The 20,933-nt window shown below is 46.3% G+C and overlaps 1 protein-coding gene across 7 annotated transcripts in view; it reads right to left on the reverse strand.

Moving 5' to 3' along the window:
• Positions 1 to 20,933, reverse strand: part of ELF2 (E74 like ETS transcription factor 2) — a 169,879-nt gene that overhangs the window by 81,590 nt on the left and 67,356 nt on the right. The gene's annotated exons all lie outside the window — the stretch shown is intronic.

The raw sequence follows: 20,933 nt of genomic DNA on the forward strand, positions 1-20,933 counted from the left end.
CGCTCCAGAGGAGGGCATCAGTGGCCGCTGGGAACCCAAAGGACACATTAGCAGGACATCCAGACGTTCTAGCAGGGGCACCAAGAGAGACTGCGCAGGTTCCGGCATCAGCATGGGGACCGGGGGCGGCTCGATACCCCACAGGGCTCAGAGCAATGCCATCTGAACCCTGTGGTCCAACTCCTTCTGGAAGTCCGGTGAAGTTAGGACGGATAGAGGAGGAGGAGGAGGAAGAGGCATCACCGGAGCCTACTTGGAACCCTGAGGAGGCTAGGTGTTCCGATGGGGGAACACCTAGGACTCCCGGGTCTGATAGAGGATAATGCCTCTTCCCCACAAGGTCGCTTCAGTGGCAGCATGGCAGCCGCCAATGCCACACTGGTTCTGGAGCTGTGCGCCAACCGAGACCGGTGGCGATGCTTGTGGGACTTTGAGATGCTAGGCCTGGTCTTTCTCCGGCGCCGAGGAGGTTTAAGAGCCCCATGTCTTGTGGTGCGACGACACTGGCGATGGCCTATCACCGGCTCCTCTTTCTCAAGACAGGCCTGTTAGGGACAAGGAAAGGGACAGCGTATCTAACGGCTCCCTTCGGCCCCTAGGTGTCAACGCCTCCGATGCAGAGTAGATGAACCAGACTTTTTAGGCCCAAACGTTTCTCCATTTTATCCAGCCATGCAAGATGGCCTTTGGGAGTCATCTGATCGCATAGATGACACCTGTGGACGTCATGCGATGCCCACAGGCAGAGGATACAAACCTCATGCGGATCAGTAATCAATATGGCCCATGGGCACTGGGGGCACTGTCGAAAACCAGACAATGCCATGAAAAACAGCCAGCGAGCGGTCGATGGCTGGTGGCCACTGAGAACATGCTTGGAATTAACCACAACGAAGAGAAAAGCAAAAAAAAATCTACCATGCCACTGGATAGGGCCACCAACCGGAGAAGAGGAACCCAACGTTTACAGGACAAAAAGCCAGGAAAAAGAAGTTTGAGAAACTCTAAAGAGCAGAGCTCCACCACTGCGAGGCAATTACTTTGCTGAGAAAAAGAGAATGAAGAGGAACCCCCCCGCACGGACACGCTCAGTGTGCCAGTCAAAGTTTTCCGTGTCGGGCTTCATCTGATGATGTCACCCACATGTCAGAATTACCATCCTGCTTGTTCTAGAACAATTGTTCTAATGCTTTCATATTTTGTTCTTTCTCCATCTCAGTTCCATCTCCTCTTCTTTGTCCATTTGGCTGTCTTTTCATTCCTAAAGATTGTCCTTTAGCTCTTATCTATCCTTTTCTTATAGTCTTCCACCACTACTTGTTTCGAACCATCCTGCATGACCTCTCTCCACAATCCCTCTTCTCATCTCCCCCATTACTTCTCCCCTACACAGCATTCTTGTTGCATGTTTTCCTTCATCCCTCACACAACTTTCCCCCTTTCCTCCAGGCCTTCTGTTCCCTCTCTTCCTTCATTCCATTAATAAGGACAGTACGCAGCTGAAAGCCGAAGCAGGGGTACTTTCCAGGTTTTCTAACTCTTCAATTTCTGTCACCCACAGGAATGACCTAGTGGTTACAGCAATGGGCTGAGAACGCAGGGAAATCTGGGTTCAAACCTCACTTCCCCCACTTACATTCCTTGTGACCTTGGGCAACTCACTTTATCTCCTGTTACCTTGAGCATCTACTTAGATTGTAAGTTCTTTTGGATAGGGACTCACCTGTAACTAAATTCTAATAATGCTATAAGCTGCCGTAAGCATCCTTTGGAAAGACAGGCTAAACATCAAAAGATTATTTCACTCTATCCTTCAAACTTTTCTCTGTTTCTATCCACCCTGTTCAGTTCTTTACCCTCCCCTCCTCTAACCACATCACCTTCCCCCGCCCCCTATCATCTCTCCCTTCAGGTTCCCATCCTCTCCTCCATCCCTCATTTGTCCCCCTTTCCTTCTCCATCTTCCTCAGGCTCCTTTCCTCTCATCTCTGACCCCCTCCTTCCAGTTCCTGTCCTTCATGCCCTCCCTTTCAGAGTATCTGTCCTCTACCTTCAGAATTCTCTCTCCTTCTCACCTGGACTGGAGGAGAAGCAGAAAGAAGCAGCACCGACAGGACTGGGAGGTGAAGGCGGGGGCAGAAGAGCAATGGCAGCAGGAAAAGAAGATGGAAGGCAGCAGCTGCAGGACTGAAAGGGGGTAGGGACAGGTGACTAAGAGGGGTTGCAGAGAGCAATGGCAGCAAGGGGAGAAAGCAGTTCAGCAGGCCAGGCCGTACAAGGAAGTACATTCTGAGAGCATAAATAGAGCACTTGCTTGCGATCCTGGCAGACTTTCCTGTGGTTTGCTGTTTAGAGAAGAAGAGGTACTTTCTGGAGAGGAGCAGCAACTGCAGTGATCTCAATCAAGTGCTGGGTCCCCCACACTGCTACTATCACTGCCAGGATGAGGGGGAAGGAGCTGACTGTGCTCCATAGTTACCTCTCATTTCCTTTCCCCATTCATGGTCATTGCTATTTTTTAATCACTCTTACTAGCAATTAAAGGCAGTATTTGCATAGCTTAACAATGAGACTTGTCTTGTTAAGGCCACACTTGTCAATGCTCTCCACTCCCCCAATCCTTCAAACATACTCTTTAAGCCACAAGTAATACCTACACTATGCTTGACCTTGTCAAGAAGTGAACAACAGGAAAACATAATAACCAAGGCAGAGGAGGGAAAGAATATATCTGGCTCAAAAAAGGGGCGGGCTTCACTTTTACAAATAATCATGCTTTCCTTCCCCTCCTTTCCATGAGTAATCCTGTTTTCCTTCTCTGCCCCATCCTAAGATGATGTCCGAAGAAGCAGGATCTGTAAGAGAAGACCTGAAGGTGACAGAGCTGTGCAAGGCCAATGAAGGTATTGGTAGGTCATGGCTTAGTTAAAAAGAAGAATCTTAGATATGTTTTTGGACCTGAAAAACTGAAGTTAGGTTTTTCAAAATCAGACTACAGTCTCCACCTTCGCCAACCAAATCTGGACACAGTTGATGGTTAAGCTACAGCAAAGGCTGTTTGTGAAAACTGATCAGCTTTGTGCTGCCAGCATAGCATTATCAGTCACTTCTTTTGACATAAATGTCACTATTGTACCAAGGAGAACAACTTGATAGCCCCTTTTGTATTGCTGGTGAAAGACAAACATGATAATAAAAATGACAGGCAGAAGACAGAGCTTAAAACTAGTTTCAACATCTCTTAAATTCTTGTATTGTGAGCAAGTTTAGAAGGAATGGGGCAAATATTTAAAAAAAAAAAAAAAAAAAAAGCTGAGCTCCTGAATTTAGGCCTTTAAATTAGGCCCTAAGTTTTCAGCTGAAAAGTCACAAATTTAGGAGTGCAAAAGTTAGGATTTCTAAATTTAGGCCTGCTATGTGTTTTTCTAGATTTAGGCTCTTAAATCAAGTGCCTAATTCTGAAACTCAGTGCTAAGCTCCTAACTTTGTTTCCCCGCCCTAAATCCTCCCCCATAGCCTCCCACTTTTTAGGCGCCGAAATTTAGCTTGTAATGAAACCAGGAGCCTAAATTTAGGAACTCAGCCCTAGTAAATTTTCAAAAGGGGTAACTCAGGAGCCTAACTCCAAAAGTTAGGAGCCTAAACTCTATGAAAACTGGCCCCAATTTTTTTATCATGAAAAATCACAATAATTTATTGGGGTAAAAAGCTCAATAATAAATCTTGATTATAATGATATGTTGAGCTAATATAATCTGCACCTTTTTATTTATGAAAAACAATCAGATAATTTTTACTTTTACGGAGGAAAAAGACCTCCGAAACCAGCTTCTTGATCACAATTCTCATTCAAGCTTTGAATATTGGAATTTTTTAGACCAAAGTCACAAAGTCTGTTCAAATTAGGTATTTAATCTTTCCTTCAAAATAATTTTTTACTCCTCTAGGATATTCGATGACTTGAACCCATGGCTTCTCTCTGTGATGCAGTGTGTGTGCTTAAGCTTTTGAACCACTAAATGCTTTTTTGCAAAACCCTGACATAATTGACCCTACATGATGATAATCTTTTAAATTCATTTGGCACTATTTCCAACTTACTGAATTTTTTTTAGTTACACCAGGTAAAATGCAGCTTATCCTCATAAAAGTGTTGTCCATTCCATATTTTATTTAAACCAAAAAAAAAAACCATCACAAACAAAATCAAGGATGGCTACCACAAATTACTTACACTTAGATGACTCAAACCTTTCCTCTCTACGGACTACTTCAGATCTGTATTACAACTTCTCATCCTATCAAACCTTGATTACTGCAACTCACTAATGTTCGGCTTACCACTCACCGCCATCCAGCCACTCCAAATCCTACAAAACACGGCAGCCAGAATCCTAATGGGATCAAAAAAAGCGACCATATCACGCCAATACTCATATCACTACATTGGTTCCCAATAAAATACTGAATAGAATTCAAAATACTAACCTTGCTACACAAACTAATCAATGGACAACAAACCAACTGGCTAGGTAAAACAATAGAACTTCACACACCACAACGAAACCTCCGCTCTTCAAACAAAGGTCTACTGAAAATCCCTCCTACTCAAACCACACAACTAACCTCAACGCGTGAAAGAGCCATCACCATAGGAAGCCCCAAACTTTGGAACGCACTTCCAACCGAATTAAGAACTCAACAGAACCAAAACACCTTCAAGAAAGAGCTAAAAACCTGGCTTTTCACTAAAGCCTACCAAAACAGCCACTGAATACCAAACATACCAAAACAATTGAATTCCACCCACAACCTCCACCAATTTCCAAGTCCCAAGTCACTAGACCCTCCGTATGCGCCCTTTACACACGTACCCAGTAACTTACCACCCTTCCAGATGAACCTCATGACCCTATGACCCTGTTACCCCTATCCTCTCCATTTGAACCCTATCCTTATTGACCCTAGCAACCACTGGTAACTGTTTAACTAACATTATAAATGCATAACTATATAACTAACCTCATATCTACGATAACAGTAATTCTGAGCCTAATGTATATGACACCTCCAATCTTAATGTATACTATAATGCATGCATCAACATTTTGCTACGAAAATTGTAAACAGTTATGATGGCAAAAAACCGAATGACGGTATATAAAACTCGATAAATAAATAAAATAAAAATCTATTTCTGTTCTAAATGATACAAATATTTTCACGATTACCTCCTCTGATGTTTAGTAATACATGGTCAAAAGCAAAACAACGCAACTCTTTCAGATTTATGATCAAAATCACAAGTTTCTTCAACTTCATGCAACTACGGTGTTCAGTTAAACATGTTCTCAACGAGCGAACTGTCTTACCTACATAAAGCAGATCACACGGACAGAAGATAAAGCAAAATTGCTTACCTTGTAATAGGTGTTATCCCAGGACAGCAGGATGTAGTCCTCACATATGGGTGACGTCACAGAACGGAGCCCAGCGCGGGAAACCTTTCTGTCAAAGTTTCTAGAAACTTTTGACTGGCCCTGAGAGGCCACTGAGCATGCCCAGCATGCCATGATATTCTCTGCCACAGGTGTCTCTCTTCAGTCTGGTATGTAGCAAAAGCGTTAGCAAAAATAAAATAAAGGTATGAGGCCCAACTCCGCGGGGTGGCGAGTGGGTTCTGTGAGGACTACATCCTGCTGTCCTGGGATAACACCTATTACAAGGTAAGCAATTTTGCTTTATCCCAGGACAAGCAGGATGCTAGTCCTCACATATGGGTGAATAGCAAGCTAGAGGCTGAGTCATTCGTGGTAAAGTAACAGTAAGTATTTTTTTAGAATGAGTTAGCCGAAGATCATAGTAAGTTGGTCGTAGAAGGAGTTGGGATTAAACTGGAAACAAGTTTTTTTAAGACAGATTGTCCATAGGCTGAATCTTGTCTTCCTTCTTTGTCCAAGCAGTAATGAGCTGCAAAAGTGTGCTTTACAGATGTGAAAAGTGCTGCTTTACAGATGTCAAGGATTGGCACTGAACGATAGTGTGCCACTGACATTGACATTGCTCTTACTGAATGTGCCTTTACTCGCCCTTGGAGAGGAAGGCCTGCTTTTTCATAGCAAAACTGTATGCAATCTGCTAACCAGTTGGACAGAGTATGTTTACCCACTGCTTTACCTGGTTTATTTGGATCATAAGATACAAACAGTTGAGTGGACTTTCTATGGACTTTAGTTCGGTCTATATAAAAAGCAAGTGTACGTTTGCAGTCCAAAGTGCAAGGCTGTTTCTCCTGGATGGGAATGAGGCCTTGGAAAGAATGTGGGTAGTAAATTTATGGATTGATTTAAGTGGAATTCTGTAACTACCTTGGGAAGGAATTTTGGATGTGTACGTAGAACCACCTTGTCATGTAGGAACTTAGTATAGGGTGGATATGTTACAAGTGCTTGTAACTCACTAACTCTTCTAGCTGATGTAAAAGCTATGAGGAAGATAGTTTTCCAAGTGAGAAATTTAAGATCACAAGAATCTATGGGTTCGAAGGGAGAGCGCATGAGTCTTGTTAATACCACATTCAGATCCCACTCTGGGACAGGTGGTCGAATTGGTGGTTTAAGTTGAGTTAAACCTCTCATAAATCTGCTTACGAGAGGTTGTGTGGAAATAGGTGCATCTCCAATCTTGTTATGGTAAGCAGAGATTGCACTTAAGTGTACTCTTATAGATGAAGTCTGGAGACCAGATTCCGAAAGATGGTATAAGTATTCTAGTAGAAGAGTAGTGGGGCAAGTGAAAGGATTTATGTTCTTTTCTGAGCACCACAAAGTGAACCTCTTCCATTTAGAAGAATAGTTCTTTCGTGTGGAAGGTTTACGTGAAGCTATAAGCACTTGACATATATGAAATGAAAGATTGAGAGGTTGCAATATCAAGCTTTCAACATCCAAGCTGTCAGGGATAGTGATTGAAGGTTGGGATGTCGCAATCGGCCCTGATCCTGAGTAATGAGATTGGGAGCTACTCCCAGACGAAGTGCATCCCTGACTGAGAGGTCTAGTAGTGTGGGGAACCATACTTGTCGAGGCCAATATGGGGCTATGAGTATCATGGACCCCTTGTCCTGTTGTAGTTTCACTAGAGTTTTGGTTATGAGTGGTATTGGAGGATACGCGTATAGTTTCCGCGCCTCTGACCGCCCCACAAGAACAACCCAGACAGGCACTCTCCACACCCCGTCCCTCAAATCAGCACATTCAACTCACACCAGAGGAAGAGCTTTCTCCGTCGCTGGCTCCACCCTCTGGAACTCCCTCCCCACCTTCCTACGCCAAGAGTCATCCCTCCACATTTTCAAGAAAGGAGTCAAGACATGGCTCTTCCGACAGGCCTACCCCGACACTAACCAAACTTAACTTCTCCTCCCAACTCCACCCGCCCGACCTTTCACTCCTGCCACCACACCTCTCAGTTCCCCCTGCCCTTTCATCTACCCTTTACTCCCTTCGCCCAAGCCATCCCCCATCCCCTCTCCCCACCCTAGCCACCCTTAGATCCCTGGGCCACCCGGCCTCCACCTTCTCCCCTGTACTCCTCTTTCCCTCTACACCCTCAGTTCCCATTAATTAAGTTATATCCTAGTGAATACCGCCGCCCAATCAATATGGCCGGTTTTCCAATACTTCCTTAGTACTACTTAAGTTAACAGTACCTGTACATATTCCTACTGTACATAGTCTCCCTCTATTCTATTTTATCTTTGTTTTATATTTCATCTAGATATGCCTTTTCCCCTCCCGCTCCCCAGCCCCCCTTTCCCACTCCCCCCTATCCTCCCTCCCTCCCTACGACCTTCCTCCCCCCTTTTGTTATTGCTCCATTTTGGTTCATTTTGTATTCTGATTCTTGTTTCTGCTATCAATGTTATATTGTTATTTTTTTATATTGTTTTATTGTATTTCCCACCTGAGTTCTTTGTAAACCGGCATGATGTGTTTCACGAATGTCGGTAAATAAAAGTTAATAAATAAATAAATAAATAGTAGGCCCTAGTTCCAAGGGCGAGCGAAGGCATCCTTGGCTGGCTGATTCTTCTGTTTGTGTAGAGAACAGAACTTGTCCACTTTGTGATTCAGATGTGACGCAAAGAGGTCTATTGTTGGTTGACCCCAGCGTTGAAATATCCTGGTCACTACTGCAGGATCCAGGGACCATTCGTGTGGTTGGAATTGACGACTGAGTCGATCCACTACTACATTGTGAATGCCTGCCAGATAAGTGGCTTGTAGGTACATTGAGTGATTCAGGGCCCAGCCCCAAGTTTGTGCGGCTTCTTGACAAAGGAGATACGAGCCTGTACCTCCCTGTTTGTTGATGTACCACATGGCTACTGTATTGTCTGTTTGGATCAGAACAGTCTTGTGTGAAAGGCAGTCCTGGAACGCATGCAGTGCATAACGTATAGCTCGAAGTTCCAGAAAATTGATTTGATATGTTGCTTCGAGTCTTGTCCAAGTTACTTGAGTGTGGAGATTGTCTACATGAGCTCCCCATCCCAAGGTGGATGCATCCGTAGTTAAAAGTAATCTCTGGGACTGGTTGTTGGAAGGGTAGGCCTTTGCACAGGTTGTCTTTGTTGGTCCACCAAAGTAGAGATGATCGTAGTTGGTGGGTCACTTGAATTGGATAATGAAGTGGTTGAATGGCTTGAATCCACTGTGATCTTAAAGTCCATTGGGCAACTTGCATGGCAAGCCTTGCCATTGGTGTAACATGAACTGTGGATGCCATGTGACCTAGCAGTATCAGAAACTGATGGGCTGTGGTTTGTGTCCGTGAGGAAATGGAGTTTGCTAGTAGAATAAGGGCATCTGCACAGTCTATAGGTAGAATAGCCTTTGCTAGATCCGTGTTCAACTCTGCTCCTATGAAGTGAAGCAGATGAGTTGGAGTGAGATGGGATTTTTGATAATTGATGAGAAACCCCATTGAGTGAAGTAGAGCAACTGTTCGAGTGAGAGAAGCTATTGCTCCTTGTTGAGATGGACTCCTTATGAGCCAGTCGTCTAGATATGGGAAAACATGGACACCTTCTTTGTGCAAGTGTCCTGCTATGACCGCTAGACATTTGGTGAAGACTCTGGGAGCAGACGCCAGTCCAAATGGTAGAACTCTGTATTGGTAATGTTGATGGTGTACCGTGAAGCGCAGGTACTTGCGATGAGGAAGGTATATTGGAATATGAGCGTAAGCATCTTGAAGATCCAGAGAACAAAGCCAATCTCCTGCTTGAAGAAGTGGAAGCATGGTGCCTAGAGAAACCATCCTGAACTTTTCTTTCTTTAGAAATTTGTTGAGATTTCTGAGGTCTAGGATGGGACGTAGGCCTCCGGTTTTCTTTGGAATGAGGAAGTATCGGGAGTAGAATCCTCTGCCCTGCTGTGTCCGGGGCACTGGTTGTATGGCCCTGGATCTCAGAAGGGTGGATAATTCTGCTTGTAATTGATGTAATTGAGCATTTTGTTGTGGGCAGGATTTTGGTGGAAATTCTGGAGGAATTGAGGTGAAATTTAGTTTGTAGCCTCGAGAGACTATGGAAAGTACCCATTGATCTGATGTTATGTTTTGCCAATTTGTGTGAAAATGGGATATTCTTCCTCCCACTGGTAGATTTGGCTTGGGATTGCAAGGTTGGGTCTGTTCTCTGGTCTTTGCTTCAAAAGCCTGTTGCAGGGCCTGTCTGTGCAGGAGGTTGTGGACGAGCAGGCCTGGATTGTCTGGCCTGGGAGCGTTGTGTAGGTCTACTGGATCAACCCCTAGAAGTGTGTGGGTAGTATCTGCGTGGCCTGTAATAGGAACGTCTCATATCTCTTCGTGGAGGAAGACGAGAAGACTGAGTCGTAGGCTCTTGAGGGGTTTGAGACAGCTGACGTAGAGTCTCAGTGTGGTCCTTAAGCTGTTGTACAGCTTCTTGAATTTTGTCCCCAAACAGATTTTCACCAAGACAGGGCAGGTCCACAAGTTTGTCTTGTACCTCGGCTCTGAGGTCAGATGCTTTGAGCCAGGCCCATCTGCGAGCAATGATTCCAGCTGCTGCTTTTCTGGAAGCAGTCTCAAAATTATCATAGACTGCTCGTACCTCATGTTTGCCTGCTTCCAATCCTTTTGTTATTACAGCTTGTGCAGGCTCCTGGAACTGGGTGGGTAAAGAGGTTATGAACTCTTTCATCTGTTTCCAGAGGTTCCTCTGGTATTGAGTAATGTAGAGTTGATACGCAGAGATTTTGGTGCTCAACATGGAACTCTGGTAGACCTTTTTACCTAGTGTATCCAGGAATCTGTGCTCCCTGCCTGGTGGGATGGATGAGTGTGGACGCAGACGTTTAGATTTTTTCTGTGCTGATTCTACCACTACAGACTGGTGTGGTAATTGCTGTTTGTGGTAGCCTGGAGCTGGTTGGACTATGTAAGTCGTCTCCACACGTTTATTCACTGCAGGGGTAGAAGCTGGGTGTTCCCAGATTCGTTTTTGGAGATCTAGTAGCACCTCATGTACTGGTATCGCCAGTACTTGTTTGGGTGGATCCACAAACTGTAGCACCTCAAGGGTTTGTGCTCTTGTGTCTTCCTCTGCTGTAAGTTTAAATGGAATTGAGTTAGACATACTTTGTATGAATGAGGAGAAGGAAAGATCTTCTGGGGGTGACTTCTTTCTTCGATCAGGAGAAGAAGGGTTAGACATGAACTCCTCTGAAGAAATTTGAGAGGGTTCATCATCCCAGGAGTCTTCTGAATCTTCTCTGTAAGGTGATTTTTGTATTGGTTTAGGTGGGGGCTGAAGTCCTGAAGGACCAGGCTGAGGGTCATCGAGGAAAACATCTGCAGAAGTAGTATGTGGCCTAACAGGTGGTAAATTATCGATAACATTTTGGTACCTTTGTAAAAGGCGTCGATAAAAGGCCTCATCTTGAACTTCTGGAGGTTCCAGTGCAGGTTGGCCCGATGGTAGCGGGGATGCTGTCGATGTCGTCGGTGGATATGGTACCGATGGTGGAATATGTGCAAAAAGTGATGTGGATTGTGTCCCGAGCCTCGGTGTAGTGGTTATAAAACCAGTTGAAATCCTGGGCTGCAAGAAGGATGTAGTCATCTGTGGTACCACCGGCATCGGTATCATTACCGGCATCGATGCGAAAGTTATCGGCATCGACATAGACATGGACGCTGGAGGCATCGACATGGACGGTGTCGGCATCGACGAAATCGTCGGAATATTTTGCTCTTTTAGAGCTTGTAGAACCGCTTGTCTTATTAATGTAGACAATTCAGGCTGTACCATTGGGGAAACCACCGGTGATGTACTCTGTGGCGGTACTGAGGTGTCCATCGACGAGGTGGTTGGCATCGGTGAAGGCCCAGGCATCGAAGGGGCTGGTGTTTCCAGCTGTCTGGGCCGCTTTGGCATCGATTCATCCTGGGACATCGATGTAGAAGAGGATGGACGTCGATGTCTGGATTTCTGGTGTTCTGCCGATTTTGTCGATAGTATCGAGGATGGAGAGGACGGGCGATCACCGGAGCCATCCGGACGCGGTTTTTTAAGCAAGACCTTTTTGGTCGCTCCAGCTGGAGATGACCTCGATGATTTCGATGGAGAAGGAATTAGCTGAAGAGAAAATAGATGCTCCATCTTCTCTTGTCTGGCTTTCTGTCCTTTTACCGTCATTTCTGCACATTTGGGGCATGTACTGACATCGTGTTTTTCTCCAAGGCAAAGTACACACTCCAAATGCGGATCAGTTATCGACATGTTTCTATTGCAAACGGGGCACTTTTTGAATCCCGTCGCCTTTTTGGAACAGACGGCAGTCGATGGATGCGAGTGTGAGGGAAAAAAATTCCAAAGAATATGATAATGAAAATATTACTCACCAGCCGGCGAGCTTGAGAGCTCCTATGAGAGAGAATATCAAGAAAAACTGTTGACTTTTTCAGTCACAAGAATTGCGAAACGCGAGGGCTGTAGTCCTGCGATGCGAACGGCAGCGCGGAAAAGCGAAGACTGAAGAGAGACACCTGTGGAAGAGAATATCATGGCATGCTGGGCATGCTCAGTGGCCTCTCAGGGCCAGTCAAAAGTTTCTAGAAACTTTGATAGAAAGGTTTCCCGCGCTGGGCTCCGTTCTGTGACGTCACCCATATGTGAGGACTAGCATCCTGCTTGTCCTGGGATAATATACACTACAAAAGTAGATGAACATGTTGTATAATGTTTAAGAGGATACATTTGAGACATCTTAGCATGAACAAATTAATTTGTAATGTAACATTACAAATACCACATAGTCCACATTTAAAATGTCCTGAAAGTTTTTGTTTCTTTATAGTCCTTTGCTCAATTACTTTATCAGCAGGCAGCATCGCTGGGCATAATATCTAAGATTTTTGCCTCTAGAGTATGTCTTAGAGGATTAAAAAATTCTTTTGAAGAAAAGAACAAACACCTAATTAAACAGACTTTGTAACATTTTAATGTTAACTATATAATACTGCTAACAAATAAAAGTGCAGAAGCAATGATACGTATTATCTGTTGGCTGTAAGCGTTGAGGTAGCATTAAGACATTAAGGAAGCCTAGTATTACAGAGGTTATGGGTTCCAGTCCTGGGATTTTCTTTTCTTATTTCTTTCCCAAAACTCCTTTTTAAACAAAATAAATAAATGAAGGCGAATTCCGTTAAATTTAACTTCGTGTTATTGTGGACAGAAAAGGTAATCTGAAGTTTGGGAAAGGCCTTACAATTACTGCAGAAAAAGAATATCTACGGTCGTTTTGTTAAGCATGTTCTGAGAAAATAAAGGTCTGGGCTTCATGTTTAGGTGTAAGAGTAATTTAGATTGGAGGAAATTCGGATACAATTAAGAATGTGATGTGTAATGGGGTAAAATACTTTAAATTCATTGGCTGAGGACTGTAGGTATATTTAAACGAATTCAGAGTGAATGCTACGCCGATGGATTGTCATGCAGTCTTCACAGAGTCGAAGAAGAGAACGTTGGATTCAGTAAAGAAAATTTTGAGCAACTAAGTCAAAACTTATTAGAAGGAAATAACTGTTGTGAATGGTTTCTCTGATTCACATCTAAAAAAAAAAATGTTTATAAATATTGGCCTAAAGCAGCTATTTTTTATAGTGAAACATGTGCCATATCAGCAAGGCAAGGCAAGGCAACTAGCATTGGCATTTGAAAACCATTTCATGCTCCAAAGGTTGGCATGTGAAAACGGAACAGATATGCTGGACACTAATCAAAATAGCTCCAAGGTTTTTTACATTTTGAGTGCTATAAGACAAAGTTGGACACTAACTGAAATAGTTCCAACGTTGTTTTTCACATTGATCTGCTAAATTTACATTTTGGAGGGAAAGTGTTATATGTCATAAATCATATAAGAAGAAAATGAAAGAAACAAAGAATTAATTTTCAATAAAAAAAGTTCTCTCACAATGGAAAAATTACTTACCTGATAATTTTGTTTTCCTTAGTGTAGACAGATGGACTCAGGACCAATGGGGTATAGTGTATTCCTGATAGCAGATGAGAGACGGAGTCAGATTTCAATCTGACGTCAGCTTACATATACCCGTGCAGGAAGTTCAGCTCTTCAGTATTTTCCTCAAAAAGCAATTGTGGATATATGTGTGCTTTAATAACTTGATTAACTTGGTTAACTTGATTAACTAGAACTGATTCAACTGATTTCCAAATTGGAGACCGCCAGTGCACTCAACCGGATAACACCGACACCTGGCAACTATGGGTGTCTTGAACTAGGGGTAATACCTGGCTTATCCGTGTTTGTCTTGTTCTCGGGGTTTGTCACCCGAGGTTCCCGGATTCTGGGGCAGCCGTGGGTGGGGTGCTGTCTACACTAAGGAAAACAAAATTATCAGGTAAGTAATTTCTCCATTTCCTAGCGTGTAGCAGATGGACTCAGGACCAATGGGATGTACAAAAGCTACTCCCAAACAGGGTGGGAGGCTGCCTGTGGCCCACTTAGTACTGCCCTTGAAAAGGTTGTGTCCTTCAAGGCCTGGACATCCAGGCGGTAGAACCTGGAGAAGGTGTGTATGGAGGACCATGTCGTCGCCCAATAGATCTCGGCGGGCGAGAGCATCTTGGGTTTCCGCCCAGGACACTGCCTGGGCCCTTGTTGAATTGGCCTTGACTTGCAGAGGTGGAGGCTTCCCTTCCTCTACGTAGGCTGCCTTGATTACTTCTTTGATCCAGCGGGCTATGGTTGCCCGCGAGGCCGCTTCCCCCTGTTTCTTCCTGCTGTGAAGGACGAATAGGTGGTCCGTCTTTCGCACAGATTCCGATCTTTCCAGGTATCGAACTAGGAGTCTGCCAACGTTTAGATGAAGAAGAAGGCGTGAGTCTTCAGAGTCCTTATGTTCGTCTGGAGATGGCAGCGAGATGGTTTGGTTTAGATGAAATTGAGACACCACTTTCGGTAGGAAGGAGGGGACAGTGCGTAGCTGTATGGCTCCCGATGTGAACCTGAGGAACGGTTCCCGACAGGATAGCTCTTGAAGCTCAGAGATGCGACAGGTGGAACATATTGCCACTAGGAATGTAGTCTTCAAGGTCAGGAGCCGTGACAGGCCACGTGTTGGTCTGAAGGAAGTTCCCGCTAGACAATCTAGTACTAGATTGAGATTCCACAGAGGCACCAGCCACTTTAATGGTGATCAGATTTGTTTGACCCCTCTCAGGAAGCGGGAAACATCTGAATGGGTTGATAGACTGATGCCGTCCACTTTGGCTCTGAAGCAGGCCAGCGCGGCCACCTGAACCTTGAGGGAGTTGAGAAACAACCCCTTCAAGCCGTCCTGCAGAAATTCCAGGACCATGGGGATTTTGACTGTCTGTGGGAGGATCTCGCAGTCCTCACACCAGGCTTCGAATAATCTCCATATTCATATGTACGCTAGTAATGTGGAGAACTTGCATGCTCGAAGGTGGCAATCACTGCCTTAGAGTATCCGTTTTTCTTCAGGCGAGTCCTCTCAAGGGCCAGACCATAAGAGAGAATAGAGTTGGGTCTTCGTAGAGGATCGGTCCTTGCCGGAGAAGGTCTCTGTGTGGAGGTAGGCACAGAGGGTTCCTCGCAAGAAGTCTTCGCATGTCTGCATACCATGGCCTTCTTGGCCAGTCCGCGGCAACTAGAAGTACTAGTCCCCTGTGGTGTTCTATCTTGCAGATGATCCTGCCCAGTAGTGACCATAGTGGAAAAGCGTATAGCAGGTCTTCCTGTGACCAGATCTGGACAAGGGCGTCGATTCCCCGGGATTGCGGTTCTCGTCTGCAGCTGAAGAACTTGGGAACTTGGGCATTGGAACGGGTTTCCAGTAGATCCATGGCTGGGGTTCCCCAGTGGTTTACTATCAACTGGAAGGCTGTGGTCGACAGTGTCCATTCCCCTGGGTCTAGGCTCTCTCTGTTGAGGTATTCCTCAGAGACGTTGTCTTTTCCCGCGATGTGGGAGGCTGAGATCCCTTGCAGGTTTGTTTCTGCCCACGCCTTGAGGGGGTCTATCTCCAGGGACACCTGGTGGCTTGTGTTTCCTCCCTGGCGGTTGATGTAGGCAACTGTTGTGGCGTTGTCCAACATGACTGACAGACTCGCCCTGGAGTCTGTGGCCAAATCGTAGACAGGCTAGTCTGACTGCTCGATTTATGTTCCATCCCACCTCTTCCTTGTCCCATTGTCCCTGGGCCGTCAGTTCCTGACAGTGGGCTCCCCACCCTCGTAGGCTCGCATCCGTGGTGAGCAAGATCCAGTTCGGTGGCGATAGTTTTACTCCCTTGCTCAGATGGTCTTCCTGTAGCCACCATTGGAGCTGGTTCCGAACCTCTGCTGGTAGCTGGAGGTGAATGGAGTAGTTCTGGGACATCGGGTTCCATCGTGACAGTAGGGAACGTTGTAGTGGGCGCATGTGGGCCCTTGCCCATGGAACGACTTCCAGGGTTGATGTCATGAGACCGAGGACATGGAGGTAGTCCCATACCTTGGGGCGAGCAAAGTTCAACAGTTTTCGCAGCTGACCCACCAGTTTCCTTCTCCTTGGAAGGGGAAGGACAACCTTGTCTTGCTTGGTGTCGAACCAGACTCCCAGGTACTCTAGCAATTGGGAGGGCTGCAGGTAGCTCTTGGCTGTGTGGACAACCCACCCGAGATTCTGCAGAAGATTCTTGACTCTGGTGGTCGCCTGGTGACTTTCCTCGGAGATTTTGCCCTGATTAGACAATTGTCCAGGTAAGGATGTACGAGGATTCCTTCTTTCCTCAGTGTTGCCACCACTACCACCATGATTTTGGTGAAGGTCCGAGGGGTGGTAGCTAGTCCGAAGGGTAGCGCTCGGAATTGGTAATGATGGTCCAGTATCGCAAAGCGTAGGAAGCGCTGATGGTCGGGATGGACCGGGATGTGGAGATAGGCTTTGGATAAATCCAGTGAGGTCAGGAATTCTCCCGGCTGAACTGCCCTTATGACTGAGCGTAGGGTTTCCATGCGGAAATGTGGTACCCTCATGTAATGATTGACGGTTTTGAGGTCCAGGATGGGCCGGAACGTTCCTTCCTTCTTGGGAATGATAAAATAGATGGAATAGTGACCAGTATTTTGTTGGTGCGTGGGCACCGGGGTTATCGCCTTTAGACTGTGTAGTCTTGTCAGTGTGGTTTCCACTGCCATCTTCTTGGAGAGGGAGTGGCATGGTGGTCTCACAAATTTGTCTGGGGGGATACTGTGGAAGTCCAGATAGTATCCCTCCTGAATGATGGTTAGGACCCACTTGTCAGACGTTATCGCAACCCATCTTTGGTAGAAGAGGGTAAGTCTGCCCCCTAAGACTTCTGCCTGTGGATTGGTCTGTTGATTCTCATTGTGGGGTGCAGCTGGGGCCTGTACCTGAGCCTGCTCCCCTCTTGTTGTGTCTGTTCCAAAAGGACTGAGCCCTGCCTGTGGGGCGAGGTGCTTGGTAGTGTGTGTTCTTGTACAGTCTAAAGCGCTGAGCTCCTCTGCCCTTGGTTCTTCGGGGGGAGGAGCACTGATTTCTTTTGTTCCTGTCCTCCAGTAAGCGAGGTTCTGGAGATTCGCCCCATTTGTTGGCTAGCTTCTCCAATTCGCTTCCGAACAAGAGAGATCCTTTAAAGGGCATCCTCATGAGGTTCGCTTTGGATGTCACGTCGGCTGACCAGTTTCGGAACCATAGGTGTCTTTTGGCTGCCTTGCCGAGGCGACGTTCCTAGCTGAGTTGCGCACTAGGTCTGAGGTCACATCCATGAGGAAGGAAACCGCAGGTTCCATCGTCTCAACAGGCGTGGTTGCGTCTCTGGAGGGGAGCAATCAAGAATGTGCCACTAGGGTGCAGCAGGAAGTGATCTGAAGAGTCATTGCTGCTACGTCAAAGGACCGTTTAAGGATGGATTCCAGTTGTCTGTCCTGGGCATCCTTTAGTGCCACTCCTCCCTCGATGGGAATGGTCGTACGCATGAAGGTTGCGCAGACCATGGCGTCCACCTTTGGGAACCGCAGGAGTTCCAAGGGATATAGGGGCTTCTAGGGCCTGTCCTACTTTAAAGCTGGTCCAAGAAAACAAAGAGGTAGGCGATCCATGATAGCCGTCAGGAAAACAAAAAAGAATAGATGCTGGCCTCTGGGGCATTTCATTCCAGGTCAATCAGTTGCCGTACCACTTGCAACATTGGAAAATAGCATGAGGCCTGACGGAGGGAAACCAAAATGGGGTTTATCTTTGGTTCCGCTGTGGTGTCCGTACCTGGAATGTCCAGCGTCTTCAGGGTCTGGGACACGAGAGCTGGTAACTTGTCTTTGGAGAAGAATTGCAGCATGGTTTGGAATGGTTCCATCCCTGGGGGGATTTCTCCTTCCTCCAGGGAGTCTGCCTCGTCCTCAGAGGTGTCTGTATCCCCAGGTAGGGAGGCTCTTGCTTAGGAAGGGCACGTCTCGAGGGGCCCGAGAGGTACTTGGAATGTCTTGTGCTTCTGGTGGCAACTGGGACAGAGTTGCAGCTGGTACTGAGTGTGCTTGGATAAAGGTCTGCAGCCCTTTGAAGAATTCCACCCAGGAAAAGGCCCCTGGGTCCATGTTGATTCCAGGCGGCGCTATAGTGGAGGCCCCGGAGGTGCCTTCCTGTGTAGGTGCCGAGTTGGAGATACAGAGGCCCGGGGTACTATCATTAGTGGATCCGGATCCCTCTACTGGCTGTGAGGGACCTTGCTTAGGTTTCCCCTGAGCCTCTTTGCACTGCTGGCATAGGGAGGAGGCCACTTCAGGTTGCGCAGCTCTCAGGTGGCAGGCTGGGTAGAGGGCTTGTCCCTTGGCCTTCTTGGCAGGCGGTGCCATGGTTTGTGCTCTTGGGGAGCTTCAAAACTCATCTGTGCGCATAGGTGTGCACACCGGGAGACTTAGTTGTGCTTACCGGGTGCGAAGATGTGCGTGTGGAATGCGTACAGATGTGCGCGCAGGCTACTACTTGTGCGCCTGGCTGAGATGTGCGTGCGGCAATATTTGTGCACTCGGGCTGTTTATGCGGGCTGCTATGCACGTCGCTGTGCGCATGGCACAGATGTGCTTGCCGCTGTGCGCACAAATTGGATGTGCGCACAGCTCAGTTGAGCGGGCAATACGGCGGTCAAGGGGGGGAAATGGCGCAGACGACCACATGGACAAGATGGCAACCCCCCTCCCCCCCCCCCCCCCCCCGGGAGGGTCTCCATGTGTGTGGACCCTCACACTGGATCGGGGTCTAGCCCAGACGGGGCTGCTCAACCCGATTTAACAGACGCCGGAAGGATGATCTGTGCGGCTAATCGAGCCTCGGTGAACGGAGACTTAAGAGAGGTTTCTACTTTATCTGGTCTCGGCGTTTCAGGGTCTCCGGCTGTGGGGGGAGAGGGAGTTACCTTTACCGCCACGCTCGATTCTGCACCCGCTGCCTCTCAGCCACTCTGGGGGCTAAGTCCACGCCAGGAGCCGGCTACCAGACCGAGGCTTGCCTCTGAGGGATCTCGGAAATCACCTCTAGAAGAGGACATGGAATTTTCGACTGGGGAAGGGACCCTTAGGTATCACTGCAGGAGCTCGTCTTCTAGAGGTAAGTTTTCTTTATTCTTTGGTTTAAAATTGCTAACACTATTCTAGTGTGTGTAGTGTCCCTATCTGCTTTAGGAGACTGAGAAATACTGAAGAGCTGAGCTTCCTGCACGGGTATATGTAGGCTGATGTCAGCTTTGAAATCTGGCTCCGTCTCCCATCTACTATCAGGAGTACACTATACCCATTGGTCCTGAGTCCATCTGCTACACGCTAGGAAAGAAAAGATTTTATTAATTATAAACAAAAGGTTGCACAGCATTAAATATTAAATAGATAGGTCAGAGGTTTTTTAGACCAATGATTAAAGCTTGAATGAGAATTGTGAACAAGCAGCTGGTGTCTGAGGTCTTTTCCTCCGTAAAAATTATTTGATCGTTTTTCATAAGAAAAAGGTACAGATTATTTTATCAAGAAAAAGCCACCTAAAAATGTGGCCTCCTTAATGGGTTATTGTTGGAGCTAAATGTAAACAACCTTCATGTTTTTTGGCAAAACGTCTGTTGTTGCTTAATGTTTAGCATTAAACCTAAAGGCTTTGCTCTCATTCTTCATAACAAACGCCAGCACTCCTAAAGCAGTTCAGGGAGCTGGGGGCAGAGAGGTCACTCCAAAAACCTCCCTATAGAAATCTGGGCAGTGTTCATCACAGAGGACTTCTTAGTGGCTTCCAATGGAACCTCTAGGACTTCTCCCCACCCTTCCCCCCTCCAGCTGGCTCAAAGGACCTGTGCCAGCCAGAGAGTCACCTCCTCCAAAGCATCCCCTCCACAATGCTGGTTTTCCAGCAGCCCAGCTTCCCTCCCTCCCCAGCATACCGAGATCTGACCAGACTCCACCGGAGAGGGAGATCTAAACTGGAAACTTCCCAAGCTGCAGCCTAGACTGAAATTCTTTAAAAGCCACCCTATTCCTACTCAAAACCGAAATGTTATTATATTAGAGTCAAAGTCGTTATGCACTTACAAGCAGAGTGAGTGGGGAGGAACAGGAAGGAAAGAGTAGCTAGAATTTTCTGCATTCAACTAGTACAAGCATGGAGGCCAATGCAATAAATGAGCGCGGAAAACAGGCGGTCGGTGTTGAGCACTCGCTTACCTAACGCTCGCCCAGGCACCTCTCCTGGGTGCACGATATTTAAATGAGGGGTCGTGCTGCCAAGGAGGCACTAGGGACAATTGCGCGCCCCTAGCGCCTCCTTGGCAGCGGGTTGGCTCAATTTTACGCTCAATTTTATGAGCATCCATTTTCTTAACTGGTACACAGCCACAGGTTATAAAAAGGATGCTGGTTAATTGAGTGTCTGTTTCCCTAACCTGACCACTGGCATTTCTTAAAAAATATATATTTTTTAGACCTTTTAAACTTTTTGGTTCCTCTGACTTAATATCGCCATGAGTGCTATTATTTTGCCATGGGTTGGACGCGCTAATCCCCTTATAGTATAAGGTGCTGTGGGCGCACGTCCAGCCATAGCTTAAATAGTGTGCTCGGCTGAGTGAACTGTTTTGCATCGGCCCCATGGTTCTGAAATCTGGGGCTACAGTACCCGAATGTAATCTGCTTTGAAGTTCCTAAAAAGTGGAATATAAGTCACACAATAAAATAAAACAAACACATTCTTTTGTTTCATCTTTCCCACTTCGATCAGACAGGTGTACTGGAGAGGTGGAAAAGAAAAATACATAGCACTGATATGTTTAGCAGAACACCCTGCAGTGATTTAACAAATGAAGACTGAAAAATCTCT

This window comes from Rhinatrema bivittatum, chromosome 1 (genome assembly GCF_901001135.1).
Source record: "Rhinatrema bivittatum chromosome 1, aRhiBiv1.1, whole genome shotgun sequence".
Lineage (NCBI taxonomy): Eukaryota > Metazoa > Chordata > Amphibia > Gymnophiona > Rhinatrematidae > Rhinatrema > Rhinatrema bivittatum.